At 44.0% G+C, this 14,602-nt stretch overlaps 1 protein-coding gene across 1 annotated transcript in view; it reads right to left on the bottom strand.

Annotated features, from left to right (window-relative positions):
- PHF20 (PHD finger protein 20) overlaps positions 1-7,084 on the bottom strand; it is a 132,549-nt gene extending 125,465 nt beyond the window's left edge. Inside the window, exon 1 of the mRNA XM_081097054.1 lies at positions 7,049-7,084. The gene's annotated coding sequence lies outside the window, so the exon portion shown is untranslated. The remainder of the gene's footprint in view (positions 1-7,048) is intronic.
- Positions 7,085-14,602: the final 7,518 nt, after the last annotated feature.

Genomic DNA, 14,602 nt, shown 5'->3' with positions numbered 1-14,602 from the left:
AAAGGAGAGGGAGAAAGATAAAAATATCAATAATGACAGAGAATCATTGATCAGCTGCCTCCTGCACACCCCCTACTGGGGACTGAGCCTGCAACCCGGGCATATGTCCTTGACTGGGATCGAACCCGGGATGCTTCAGTCTGCAGGCCGATGTTCTGAGCCAAACTGGCTAGGGCTTGGGTTTCCATTTTTAATAGATTACCCCAAGGTTAGTCAGTCAACAATCTGAAAGGGGCAGTCGCTGAGAGAAATGAATATGGACAGCATCCTCCCTTTTTCTTTCCAAGTTTATCATCTAACCAAACCAAGGAGACTCTAAAGACATATTTTGTTTTTTAAAATGCTTATCAAGAAAAATGTATCCCTGGCCAGTGTGGCTCAGTTGGTTGAGCATTGTCCCAAGCACTGAAAGCCTGGAAATCAGAACTCAAACCTCCCTTCATCTCCCTAGGAAGTAATGAGGGGGCAGGGGAAGGGGGGAGCGGATGGATTACTTTTTAAAAAAATATTACTCTTTATCCAATCAGTTTACTTAGATAGGCCACGTGGTTTGTTTGTTTGTTTAATTTACTGAATTTTCTGGAGAAAGAGGAAGACAGAGAGAAACATCGATTTGTTGTTCCACTTATTTATGCATTCATTGGTTGATTCTTGTACGTGCTCTGACCGGGGATAGAACCAAAACCTTGGCATATTGGGACGATGCTCTAACCAATGGAGATATTTGGCTAGGGCTACATTTTTCTTTCTTTCTTTTTTAAATATGTTTTTATTGATTTCAGAGAGGAAGGGAGAGACAGAAACATTAATGGTGAGAATCATTGATCTGCTGGCTCTTGCACGCCCCCTACTGGAGATCAAGCCCACAACCTGACTGTGACCTCCTGGTTCATGAGTCAACACCCAACCATTAAGCCACCTGGTAGAATTTCATTCTATCTACACTGCTAATTCAAAGCAAAAAAAGAAAGCTGGAGTAGGGAGGAGAGGAAAACATTTTTAAAATATACATCAGACAAGAGAATTTACAAATAAACATGTTTTATGTAAAATACAGCCTCCCTCTTAATGATTCAGGGAAGTAGTGAACATTAAACAGAGAATTCAAGGAAGATTTCTTTGAGAAGTTTAGGCAGTTTTGAATAAAATAAAGCATGGAACTGACAAGACATGGAGGCAGAAGAATGCTCTAGTTGGGTGTGAGGACAAGCTGGCTGCCTTGGCTAGGAAAGAGGCAGTGGCAGAAGTGACTCGGACAAGAGAATGACTGGCAGCCTGCCCAACAGAGCACGTGAAGAAATCAGATCTGCTACAACAAGCTCCCAGACACTGGGTTTCTAATAAGCAAGGTACTGTCGAAGACTCAGAACAGGGCAGACCTTGGAGGAAATCAGCCCCTCACTTTACAAAAGGGGAGAATGAGGCCCAGTAGCATTAAGTGACTTGCCTGAGGTCTCAACAGTGAGTGGAGCAGCTGGGACTATTGCCAAATCCAGATCAAATCCCTGACTGAAGAGAATCTGACATTCATGTGAGGAATGGGGGAAGGGGAGGACCAGGACACAAAATAGTCTAGTCATTCAAATTTGTCCTGATTAGAGCACAGAATAGGATTATGCTGGAAAAAGGCCATGACAGGTAACAGCCAGGGAAATGACCTAAGACATTTAGAAAGAAAAAACCCACTAAGACTTAGAAATAGATTAGAAATGTGGGTTCAAAAGGAGAGAGACCATCATAAGAAATGATCCCCATCAACAAAGGTCATCTTCCCACCAGCATTCACCTTTGTGAAGTTCCCATACAGAGATAAGCTAGCAGCTTCCATTCAAGTTCCAAGCGCTGCCTTTCCCAGACCATTTTCAGAACCTAGAAAACCAAAGACTTGGACATTCCAACACCTGTGACCCTGCTGACTTGGGATAGCTCAGGCTCCCTACCATGGTAGGATAACAGGTGAGGAATCAGAGAAACAAGCTGGATGATTATATCAGCTATGAAGTATGATATAATGATTCTATGTCAAGAATTATGTTTGAATTTAAGCAAAAAACATTTAAGCATTTAAATTTGACAAAATATAAATAAATGTTGATGGAAGGAGACTTGACTAGGGGTCATGAACACATAATACAATATACAGGTGATATCCTATATAATAAAAGGATAATATATAAATTGACCCTAATAGCAGAACGACCAGAATGACTGCTCAACTAGTCACTATGAGGCGCACTGACCACCTCTCTTGTCCTTTTCCCCAGCCAGCAGGCTCCGATCACCCAATGGCAAATGGGGAATCGGGGGTGGATGGCAGGGGATGCGGGCAGTGCCAAGCCAAGGCCCCTGCCCCGCCAGTTGCCCCACACACAGAGGGCAACCCACGATGGGGGCAGGGCTGGCGAGAGGGCGGGAATGGCCAACCTCTCAGTTCCTCCTCCCAGCTGGCAGGCTCCGATCACTCAATGACGAACAGGGAACCAGGGTTGGGGGGAGGCACGGGGGGGGGGGGGGGGGGGGTTGGGGGGGGGGGCGGGGCTGGCTGCAGGCAGCCGGAGAAGATGGCCCTGATTGTAGGCCAGGCCTAGAGACCATACCTGCATATGAATTTCGTGCACAAGGCCTCTAGTATTATAGAATTGTATGCCTGAAACCTATATCATTCTATTAACCAATGTCACCAAAAATATTCAATTAAAAAATTGTTAAAGTTTAACAAATATGAATTAATTTTCAAGGGAAATAGAAAAAAATTGAGCTTTTCGTACCTTGTTTTTAAAGAGAGCATTCTCATACATTGTTAGTGGAAGTATAAATCAATGCATCCTTTGTGCGGGTCATTTTGGCAATATTCATTAAAAGTCTTAAAAATAAGCACGTAACTTGGCCTACCAATTACATATAGGAATTTATCTTTGGGAGATAATAATGATTGGGCTAAATATGTTTCTACAGAAAGCACTGTTTATAGCAGTAAAAAGCTAGAAACTACCTTGACATCTCAGAATTGGAGACTAAGTTTTAATACATGTACAAATGGCAGAAACAGGCCTATAGCCATTAAGTGAGCTATCATGGAACTTGAAGGGAAACACCCAGGTTTTGGAAAAGGTGGACAAAATAAATAAATAAATTTGACAAAGTACATAGAAATCAAAGTCCTAGAGAAGTTTTAGCCATGGTTTTTAAAGCTAAATGCTAGAATAACTGTAATTGAGTATAACTAGTAGTACTCAGAAGGGGATCATGCCTTGTACAAACTTTAAGGGGTGCCCAGCTGTGATGGCTCAGTGGATTGAGTGTCGTCCCATGGACCAAGAGGTCCTGGGTTCGATTCCCAGTCAGGGCACATGCCTGGGTTTCGGGCTCCATCCCCAGTAGGGGGTGTGCAGGAGGCAACCCATCAATGAGTCTCTCTCATCATTGATGTTTCTATCTCCCTCCCCCTCTCCCTTCCTCTCTGAAATCAATAAAAATATTTAAAAAAAAAAAAAACTTTAAGGGGTATGTGTCTGGATAAAGAGAAAATGGAACGTAATACCAATAAGCATAAGGTTAGCATAAGGCTAACCACCACCTTCCTATTTTCACACAAAAATCTTTGACTTTGTGTACAGAACCTCACTACTCAAAATATAGTTCAGTAATATTAGCATCACCTGGGAATTAAAAATGCAGGCACTCGGGCCCCACCCTAAACCTACTGGATCAGAATCAGCATTTTAGCAAGACCCCACCCCCAAGTGACTTATAAGCACATTCAAGTTTGAGAAGCAGTGGTATAGAACACTTGGGTGCACTGTTCATAGCAGTACACAGATAAAGCACCAACCAGGCAAATAAAGAGACAAAGTACCTGTTCACTTTTATTTTATTAGGTACTGCTCAGACAGACCTTCCATGTTTTTTGATGAATTTGGTAGTTACTAATGACCAAATGATCTAAATATGGATCTATTTCACTTCCTGAAATAACACAACTTAGCTCTAGGGCTTTCATGAACATGAGATATAATATAAAACAGCTTAGTTGTTCTGAAAATACAATTCAAGTTCCAACACTGAGTTCAAACACTTCTCCACATGCCCCAATAATTCCTACAGGTTCCTGGGAGTATCATTAAATCCCCCAGCATCCCTAAGAAGCAGGTGCTTGGCAAACTTCCAATCTCCAAATGAGATTCAGAAGGATGTGGTCCTAAAAATGCAGTATTTTCCTCTGGCCTTGTCCTGCCAATGTAGTTTCTCAGGCCCAAACTCTCTCCCCCACTGAGGCCTCATACAGCTGCACACTCAAGTACTTCTCAAAAGGAAGAAAGGTCAGAGGTGTCATTATCCCATAAGCACTTGGGATTCCAGCTGTGGAGAAATTAATCTGATTAAGGGGTTCAGGCTGAGAAGCCCTGAGTAAGATCTAGAAAGGCAGAGGGAAATACAAAAGAAATAATCTACTGAGAGGCTCTTAAAAGACAAGAGGTCCCAGGTATTTGTAGATTTTAAGGTAAGGGTTGGGAGCAAGGCTTGGCAGATAGGTGATGGGAGAGACAAGGATCCATCCCTCACCTGCACCCCAGGGACAATAACAAAAAGAGTAATAAGACATTCCTCCAAATGATCTCTTTTCTTGATAAAAGGAAAGAAGTAAGCCAATGTAGGGAGGAAGCTTTTGAGCTGAAAGCAAGACTAGAAGAATCTCTTGAGAGCTTTTTTTTTTCCAATACAGGAAAATAAAGCAAAGGAGAAAACAGTATTCATCTAACCAGAATATTATAGGAAGCAAACCACCAGGAGGATTAAGAGTCCTGTGAATAACCAAAGAAATGAGAGGTGATTCCTTCCCAGTTTAAATCCAGCCTGGGTAGAAGGCAAGCTAACAGAGAAGAGTTCCAGTTAGCAGAAAGATAAAAGATAAAGTAGACACAGGAAAGAAAACATGCAGACACCCCTTTAGAAGGGAGAGCCTCCCTTTGGGCAAAGTGAATTCAGGTATGACTATAGGAAGTACGCTCAGGGGAAAAAAAAAGTCACATTAGCAGAGAAAGTGCTGTGCTAAAGATACCCATTCATCAAAGGAAGAGCCCTAGCTGCTCTTGCTCAATCCCCTGTAGGGGGCGTGCAGGAGGCAGCCGATCAATGATTCTCTCTCATCGTTTATGTTTTTTTTAAATATATTTTTATTGATTTCAGAGAGGAAGGAAGAGGGAGAGAGAGAGATAGAAAAATCAATGCTGAGAGAGATCACTGATCGGCTGCCTCCTGCACGCCCCACACTGGGGATCGAGCCCGCAACCCTTGAGGGCATGTGCCCTTGACCCGAATAGAACCTGGGACCTTTCAGCCCACAGGCCTCGCTCTATCCACCGAGCCAAACCGGCTAGCCTTGGTTGGCAAACTGCGGCTCTCGAGCCACAGGAGGCTCTTTGGCCCCTTGAGTGTGGCTCTTCCTAAACCTTAGGAGTACCCTAATTAAGTTAATAACAATGTACCTACCTATATAGTTTTAAGTTTAAAAAATTTGGCTCCCAAAAGAAATTTCAATCGTTGTACTGTTGATATTTGGCTCTGTTCACTAATGAGTTTGCCGACCAATGGGCTAGGGCATCATTTATGTTTCTAACTCTCTCTTCTAACTCTCTCTCCCTCTCCCTTCCTATCTGAAATCAGTAAAAATACATTTAAAAAATCTTTATAAAAAAAGAAAATACAAGTGCTAAGACTGATATCAGTCTTAAAATTAAAAAAAATAAAAAGGAACAGAGAGAGCACCTACAGGGAATTGAGGTTCCAGAAATGGAAGGGAACTGGGGGGAGGGGAGGGGATGTATTAGATGGCGGAAGAGCTCAAAAACCATGGACTACCACCTGGGAATGAGAGGAATCAGAAAAAAAGAAGTACCCTCCCAGATTTAAGAAGCATCAGGAAGGTGACTGCACCCTGAAAACTGTGTATCCAAAGGGGTGTATCCCATACATTTGGGGAACACAAGAAACAAATACACCCCCAGATATGAAAATGAGTCTCCCTCGGGAACTAATGAAAAAGGGTGCAAACCCAAAAACGGTGACTGGAAGAGCAGCGAATTCCCTTCTTGTGTAACTGCCTATATGTACCCTTAAACTTCAGGACTTGGATCTCATTTTCAGTCGTATCTAGAAATGAAGTGCACCTCAGATTTGAAGGGTTGAGGAAAGGAAGCAGCCCTTAAATTTAAGAAATTCTGGGAAGCACATTGCCAGCTTAGGAGCCTGGAAAAGGGGGCTTGGATTTGTGGAAATATAAGTACCCCAAAACTCTGGTTATTGAACCCCAGATCTGAGAGACTCGCTAACAGGGCGAAGCTCCAAATTTGAAAGGGAGTGCTTACTCAGATTGAAGGCTCGAAAGAAGGAAGTGTCTTCCCAGTTTGAGGAGTCTAGGAAAGGGGGTACATCCTCAGTTTGAGGGGGCTTTGGAAATTGAGGTAAAACCCCCTGGACTGGAGCTTAAGAAAGGGGTGACCCACCCACATTTTCAAAACTAGAGAAAGGGGACACTCCCATAGTCGGGCTTGAGAAAGGGGTGTGCTCCCCAGAATAGGAGAAAAGAGTCAATTTTCAAAAACGCATTCTCAAAAAAAAGGCAATAGCAAAGGCTGGTGGTGGAGGTCTCCGGGCCACAAAGCTCAGGCTCTGGCCCTGGCGCTTACCGCTTACCGCTTACCGCCCACCACCACCACCACCACCAACACGGCCCGCTCCGCGCCCCAGGCCCGCACCCCGCGACCCAGCCCCCTCGGGCGGCGCTGATTGGCTTAGGCCGCCGTCACTCCCGCGGGCAGCCCTGAGGATTGGGCGCCGCTCGCACGCCCGCCACGCTCTCAGCAGCAGTCCCCGGGCCTCCCTCCGGGCTGGGCGAGACGGGCCAGGCGGGGAGCAGGGCCGGGCAGGGGACCAGAGCAGCGGTGGCGTCCGTCCCCCTCCCCGCCCGCACGGCACGCGCCGGCGCGGGCCCGCCCGGACCGGCTTCGACCAGCCGGCTTCGCCTCGCTGTGCCTCACCGCGAGCTCACCTCACAGCCCCGCTCCGGCTGCGCCGCTTCAGGACCAACCGCCAGAAGGACTCTGCGTGCTGCGCACCACGTGATCCTAGGGACGCGCCCAGCGTATACCCCGCCCCCCACACATACGCACCATCGCCACCACCAAGTGACGCAGACCCCAGCTGCCCCGCCCTCAGCCCCGCCCAACATGATCACCATGACGACCGTCCGGCGGGCCACGCCCACTACACTAACGCGCGGGAACCCGGCCAGCGCCCTGATCCCAAGCTCGAAGTCCCCACTCACCAGTAACTACTGAAATCACACGAAGCCAGGAGCTGGACACTATCCATCACCTGTTAATTTTGCCCCCTAAATGCATCTTAAAGCCTTCCACTTCTCTCCATTCCACTGCAAACACCAGTCTAGGCCACCATCACATCTCTCCTGGATGATGGTGATCCCTTCAGCCCCATTGCTCTTCCACCTTTTAATGCAATCTTAACACAGAGACAGTGGAAGCTTTCAAAACGCAAATATAATCACAGGCATCCTCTGCTCAAAGCCTGTTTCCCACTGTTCTTCAGATACAGATCAGTAGGGTCTTCACTGGAAGCCTATCTACCAGGCTCTTGAAAGTCTGAACCTAACCTGCCACTCATTCTTACACTTCTCTGCCACTTTCAAGTCCTCAAACAATCCAGGTTCCTTCCCACCTCAGGGCCTTTGTACTAATCCCTCCTTCACTTTGCCTCATTAACTCCTAGGAAAGGATTCCCATAGCTGGTACTAAGAGATGTATTTTGCCTCCAGAGACCAAGATCAGAGATGCAGCTACCCCAGAATGTTCCAGGATGTTTTCCCAATGGGACTTGGGAAGTCCCAAGGGAAAATGCTGCACATCTGTCATTTAAAAGAGCAATAACAACTTTATTGTACATTGGAGAGAGGACAGAACAGCCAGATTGCACTTCTTAAAATGTAAATCTAATCATGGAACTGCCCTGACTAAAACAACCAATCAATCTCTTCATCTGCATCCTCCACCCTTGTTCATCCTCTAGCCACACTACACTGACTTTCTGTCAGTTTCTTTTTTAAAAATATGTTCTTATTGATTTGAGAGGGAGAGAGAGAGATAGAAACAATGATGAGCAAGAAACATGGATGGGCTGCCTCCTGCTCGCCTGCTACTGGGGATGGAGCCCTCAACCCGGGGAACATGCCCTCACCTGGAATTCAACCAGCGACCTCCTGGTGCGTGGGTGGACTGCTCAACCACTGAACCACACCGCAGGGCCTCTGTCGGTTTCTATGGCTCTTTCCAAGCTCTCTCTAGCTGCTGGGCCATTAAATAGGCTGTTGCTTTTTGCAAAGCTGACTCCATCATGTAGGTCTCAGTTCATCTCAGTGAGCTCCTGTTTGACTACATTATCTAGAAGTGCTTCTCTCTACCACATGCCTCCCCATGGCAATTACTCTCTACCTTATCGCTTCAGTTTTCAACAAAGCACAACACAATTTGTTTTTATTTCACTTGTCTCTTCTCTTGGTCGTATTTGTCTATTTCCTGAATTTAAATTAGGGACTATATTGTACCTTCTGAACTGTCAGAACCTGACAAATAATAGATTCTCTGTGTGTGTCTGAGGAGGGGATGAAAGCAAAGAGAATAATGTTGGGGGAAAAAATGGCAGATCCTTCTTTATGACCTGAATTCATAGGAGAGGTATTCTTCATATCAGGACTGAAGAGTGAAGAGGATATTACCACAGCTGAAGTAGGACAGAGGGCAGTGCTCGGGAAGAGGTTCTGGGAAACCAGGGGCAGAAGCCTCAGTTGTGCTCATTTCCACAGTACATATACAAAAATTGTAACATACAGAGATGCTAAGTAATCAAATACAGAGAAAAAGGACCTTTCCAGGATTTTCTTGTTTCCGTTTATTAACATGAAGTTGCTCAACTGTTAGTGACTGTGGTAGTATATAGGTACAGAATTTTTTGCCCCACAACCACAGTAATGCCAAGAATCCCAAACTCCATAGCCCCACATAAAAATAGCATGTTTCTTCACTTATTCAACCTGCATGTATTGAGAAGGGTTGAACTGGGCACCAAAGATAAAGAGCAGAATGACATTTAGTTCCTGTTTTCAAGGAGCTTACAGCCTGGTAAAGAAATTGTCACAATTTGTAAGTTAAAATTCTTTTTATCTGTTGCAAGGAAAACAGAAATATTATAAAGAAGTATGTTGCCCTAACCAGTTTGGCTCAGTGGATAGAGCATCAGCCTGAGGACTCAAAGGTCCCAGGTTCGATTCCGGTCAAGGGCATGTACCTTGGTTGCAGGCACATCCCCAGTAGGGAGTGTGCAGGAGGAAGCTGATCGATGTTTCTCCTCATCAATGTTTCTAACTCTCTATCCCTCTCCCTTCCTCTCTCTAAAAACTCAATAAAATATATTTTAAAAAATAAGTATGTTGTTGGGCCCCAGAGAATCAACAGGAAAACAATTGGGCTAAGTCTTGGCCAGGAGCCACTATTGATTGGTCAATCTCAGGTCACATGTATTATAGTCTAGGGCCAAGCATGTCAAACTCAGGGCCCGTGAGTCTAGGCTGCCAGGGAAAGAAGAGAAGAGCAATCTACTCCTAAGGATATCCCCCCAAAGGGAAACTGAGGGGAAAACTGATGCTGGCTGAGCAAAAATAAATACAGATATGAATAAAGTACCTATAAGCTCTTTCTGATTTAAAAACCTACAGAAAACTGGCTTGCTAACTTCTTTTTATTAAATTTATTGGGCTGACATTGGTTAATATGATCATGTAGGTTTCAGATGTAGGTTTCTGTGTTACAAGATCTGTGTATTGGATTGTGTGCCCACCACCCAAAGTCAAATCTTCTTCCATCACCATATTTTAGAGCCCCCTTCAACCCCCTACCCCTTCCCTTACTAACTTCTTCTAAACTAGATATTCACTGACTGCTAGTTGGCCACAGAACTCCAGTTTGCAAAGTTCTGGTCTTACCCTCCTAAGCCAGTTTGGCTCAGTGGATAGAGTGTCAGGCTATGGAAGGGTTCTGGGTTCCTTTCTGGTCAAGGGGACATAACTGGGTTGCTTGCTGGCTCCTCCCCTGCCCGGGTCCTGGTTAGGGACATGCAAGAGGCAATCAATCCATGTGTTTCTCTCACATCGATATTTCTCTCTGTCTTTCCCTCTCTCTTCCACTCTCTCTAAAAACCAATGGAAAAAAATATCCTTGAGTGCGGATTTTAAGAAAATAACAAAATAAAACAAAACCCAGGTCTTATTACTGCCTAGATGGCAGCATTCACCTTAAGATTCTCCCCAGCATCTCACTAGTAGTTGGTCTTCAAATTCCCAATTCTTTACTAGGTAGAGCCTTTCTTTGTACAGGATAGGTATTCAACTAAGAGTTGTGATTGAATGAATGAGTGAAATATTTTTTTAATATATTTTATTGATTTTTTACAGAGAGGAAGGGAGAGAGATAGAGAGTTAGAAACATCGATGAGAGAGAAACATCGATCAGCTGCCTCCTGCACATCTCCCACTGGGGATATGCCCGCAACCCAGGTACATGCCCTTGACCGGAATCGAACCTGGGACCTTTCAGTCCGCAGGCCGACGCTCTATCCACTGAGCCAAACCGGTTTCAGCGAATGAGTGAAATATTGACCATATAGCAGCCTCAACTCCAGAGAGTAGAATCTCTTGCTAAGTATCTAACAATTTCAGAACTATGGTCCCAACCCATGAAAAGATAGCTCCACAATGATGACCTGCATACACCAAGGTATATAGTAGCAAAACAGGCATTCAATACCTGCAAGGAAAAGTTCTTTCTCTCCTTAAGCATCACTGTTCTTCAGCTCTAAAATGGGCTATCTATCCTCACTCATAGAATTGTCACATTTAAGTTAAATAACATATGAGAAAATGTATTGTAAACTGTAAAGTTCTGTATAAATAATTTTTTGTTGCTTTCTTACTAGATTTGTTGTCTAGATAGAGTGTTCAGCAGGTCCCTAGCTAAAGAGAAGCAAAACTAAATACCTAACATGAGATAGAATATTCAATTAGAAAAGTGATCTTTCTCAGCTGCTACCCAGCAAACCTTTATACTCCGTCCTTATGTAACCCCAAGGCATTTACGATGAGTTAAGGGAGAGGAGGAAAACTAAAACAGAAAAGGAAGTCTCTTAGCTATGACCCGAAGACTCCATGTACTCAGAGTATCACCACGTTTGAGCATGTCAGTCTTCAAAGCAGGAACTGGGGTGTGATATCTGCAGTACCAAGCTGAGTAGGAGAACTCAGGAAGCCGGAAACCACAGGCGCAGCAGCATCTTAAGAGGTCCAAGAACTTCCACAAGGTGCCGGGGGCCCAAGGGAAGCAGGTTGAGTTTGGCCCTGGCCCGAGGTCTCCCAGTCTGGGGCTGATGCAAAGTCCTGAGCTTCCAAAGATTTGTTACACTTCAAGTGAGGGGGACGGGAATTAAGCAGGAGTTCCAATATATTTCCAGCATTTTGAAAGATTATAAGGAAGGAGGGAAAAGAGGAGAGGAGGACATTTTTTTATTCTTGTCCTACCCACTAAAAAGAGTGATAAATCCACCTGGATCACTTCAAGGGCAGGGATTATGTCCTGTGGAGTCCCAATACCTAGAACTGTTCCCTGTAATTTAAGCATACTTAATACATGTTTCTTATGGGTTAAAACTCCTGCCAGACAGGAGATAAAGAGAAAGGGAAAGGAGTTTAGCCCCAGGGACTAAGGAAATGGAGGTTATAAAGAAGTTGATTAAACAGTCTCTAGCCCTGGCCCCTGTGGCTCAGAAGGTTGGGCATCTCCCCATGCATGGAGGGGTTGCTGGTTTGATTCCGATCTGGGCACATGCCCGGGTTGCTGGCTCAGACATGCAGGAGGCAGCTGATTGATGTTTCTCTCACATCGATGTTTCACTCTCCATCTCCCTTCCTCTCTCTCCAAAAATCAATAATAAATAATTTTAAAAATAATACATAAACAGTCTCTAAACCTGCTGGTACTCCACTTTACTCCCCAAACAGCTTATAATTTAATTTTATACAGTTAATGCTGTTACACAGTTCAACTATCAGAAAATTTATAAAAGATATACAATACAAAGTCTCCCTCAAATTCTGGTCCCTCATTGATCCTGTTTTCATTGGTAATCATTACTCTTACTTTCTTATGAATCCTTTAAGGATATCTGTATGCGTATTTAAGCAAATTTGAATACAATTTCAAATATATTTTGATCTTTTGTTAGGTAGGAAGTTAGACATGTGCAGCTGTGGTGTGGCCTGCCATGGGATCCTGAACAGGGGTCAGACCAACATTGCCTTCAGACCACCTCTCTATGGGCAGCCCAGCAGACCACCAGCAGGCTGCCAGCAGGCAGGTTCAGCTCCAGTTCTTGGTGCAAGCTCAGAGGAAAACGACATAACCTTAATGCTAATACGACCTTACTAGGGCCCTGGACTAGTTATAATAAAATTTGCATTTTGGTTTTGACCACTCCCCACCCCCCCTGCATTTTTCTGTATACATTATGGCTAAGGGCATGTCCAGAAGAAATATAGTTTCTGTCAATCATCCCTGAATGCAAATGAAAGTCTCCACCCAGTTAAACTCTGGTCTCTCTCTGCCTCTCTCTGTCTCTGTCTCTGTCTCTCTCTCTCCCTCTCTACCGCCTAGGAGCATGCCAGTGCCATTCCCTTTCTCCTTCCCTTCCCCCACAGAGACTTATCCCCCAACCTCTAAGGGAACCCATGAGACTTGCAACTAGGGGAGAAATGGGAAGCTGCTAACCCCCTGAACCTGTCTCCAAGGCCCCCTTTTCTCTGACTTCCCAGAGAACTAAAGCCTACCGAGTCCAGAGCCCAGGCCACCATTCCCCTGGGCCTAAAACAGTATCTGAAGCCCAATCTAGATTCCAAATTCCAGGCTCTCAATAACACCACCAAAGGAATTCACTGGATGACAGTTATGAAGAAGCAAGAGTCACGGGTACTCTCACCTAATTCTACTTTCCCTGCTTTCCTTGCATATATCTTTCTCTCTCTCTCTTTTTTTTCTTTTTCTTGCTATTTCATAGGCACTTTTCAGGCCTTTGAGCTTTTCAAAGGTCTGTTTATCCTAGTTGCTAAATCATCATTCCTCTTCCTTGCTCCTCATCTCATTTTATTTTCAGGAGAGTTTTTTTTATTGCAGAAGGTAAAAATAGATGCAGAAACCTCTGCATACCTGGTTAAAGTAGAAATTAAAGGTTCCAGGCCCTGGCCAGGTAGCCCAGTTGGTTGGAGTGTCATCCCAACATGCCAGGGTTTTGGGTTTGGCCCCCAATCAGGGCACATACAAGAACCAACCAAAGAATGCACAAATAAGTGGAACAACAAATCGATGTTTCTCTCTCTCTCAAATTAATAAATTTTTAAAAAAGAAATTAAAAATTCCATAAACACCACAATAAGTGAAACCTAACAAATACATGAGAGCTAGATTCTGCCCACATTTAACTCTCCCTGCACCATAGGGCTCTGTCTTCCCATCACAAGCCTTAGGGTCAGATCTCTGATTTTTCAGAGGCAAGATGAGGAAATAAAAGTTATATTTACGTTCCCTATAGATTTCCCAAATTTTCCTTTTACTCCTACCTTTGCCTGTCTCCCCTTCCTATATACTTCAAAAATGTATTCCTTTTGTTAAAAAATGAGGATAATACTTACTGAATATTCACTGTTTGCCAGGCATTGTGCTAAATACTTCATATGAACTATTTTAATATTTACAATAATCCTTGAAGAGTGGTCTTATTTAGTTTCATCATTTTGCAGTTGAAGATATGGAGGCCCAAAGGAGTTAAGTTGCTTGTCTATAGTCACATTGTTAAGAATAATTTAAGCACAGACAGTTTTACTCCAGATCTTATGCTTATTAATCCTAAACTAACAAAATTCTCAGGAGAGCTTCCTCTATTTCCTCGGCCCTATTCCCTCCAATTCGGCCTATTTGTCAAACTATTCAAGTTACTATTCTAACAAAACAGTAATCATAAACAAAGTGATCCTTCTAAAACATGTCAGATTATCCACTCCTCTCCATAAGCCACCCAAATTTGTCCTCTCTCTAACTAAAAGCAAATCCAAAATCTTTTTTTAAAATATATTTTTATTGATTTCAGAGAGGAAAGGAGTGGGGGAGAGAGATAGAAACATCAATGATGAGAGAGAATCATTGATCAGCTGCCTCCTGCATGCCTCACACTGGGGGTCAAGCCCACAATTCGGGCATGTGCCCTGACTGGGAATTCAACTATGACCTCCTGGTTCATACGTAGGTCAATGCTCAATCACTGAGACATGCCAGTCAGGTACAAATCCAAAATCTTTACCTTTAGGCCCTTCTTAATCTGCCTCTTATGTTCCCCAGCTCTCTGAGCTCAAATTCTCTTATTTTTGCTTTGCTCACTCTAGCTGCACGGGATTCCTTGCTTTTCCTTAAGCACACTTCTACCTAGGATTTTATAC

The sequence above is a fragment of the Myotis nattereri genome (genome assembly GCF_964212035.1).
Source record: "Myotis nattereri genome assembly, chromosome: 8".
NCBI lineage: Eukaryota > Metazoa > Chordata > Mammalia > Chiroptera > Vespertilionidae > Myotis > Myotis nattereri.
The sequence above is the reverse complement of the archived record's forward strand: the minus strand, read 5'-3'. Positions and strand labels throughout refer to the sequence as shown.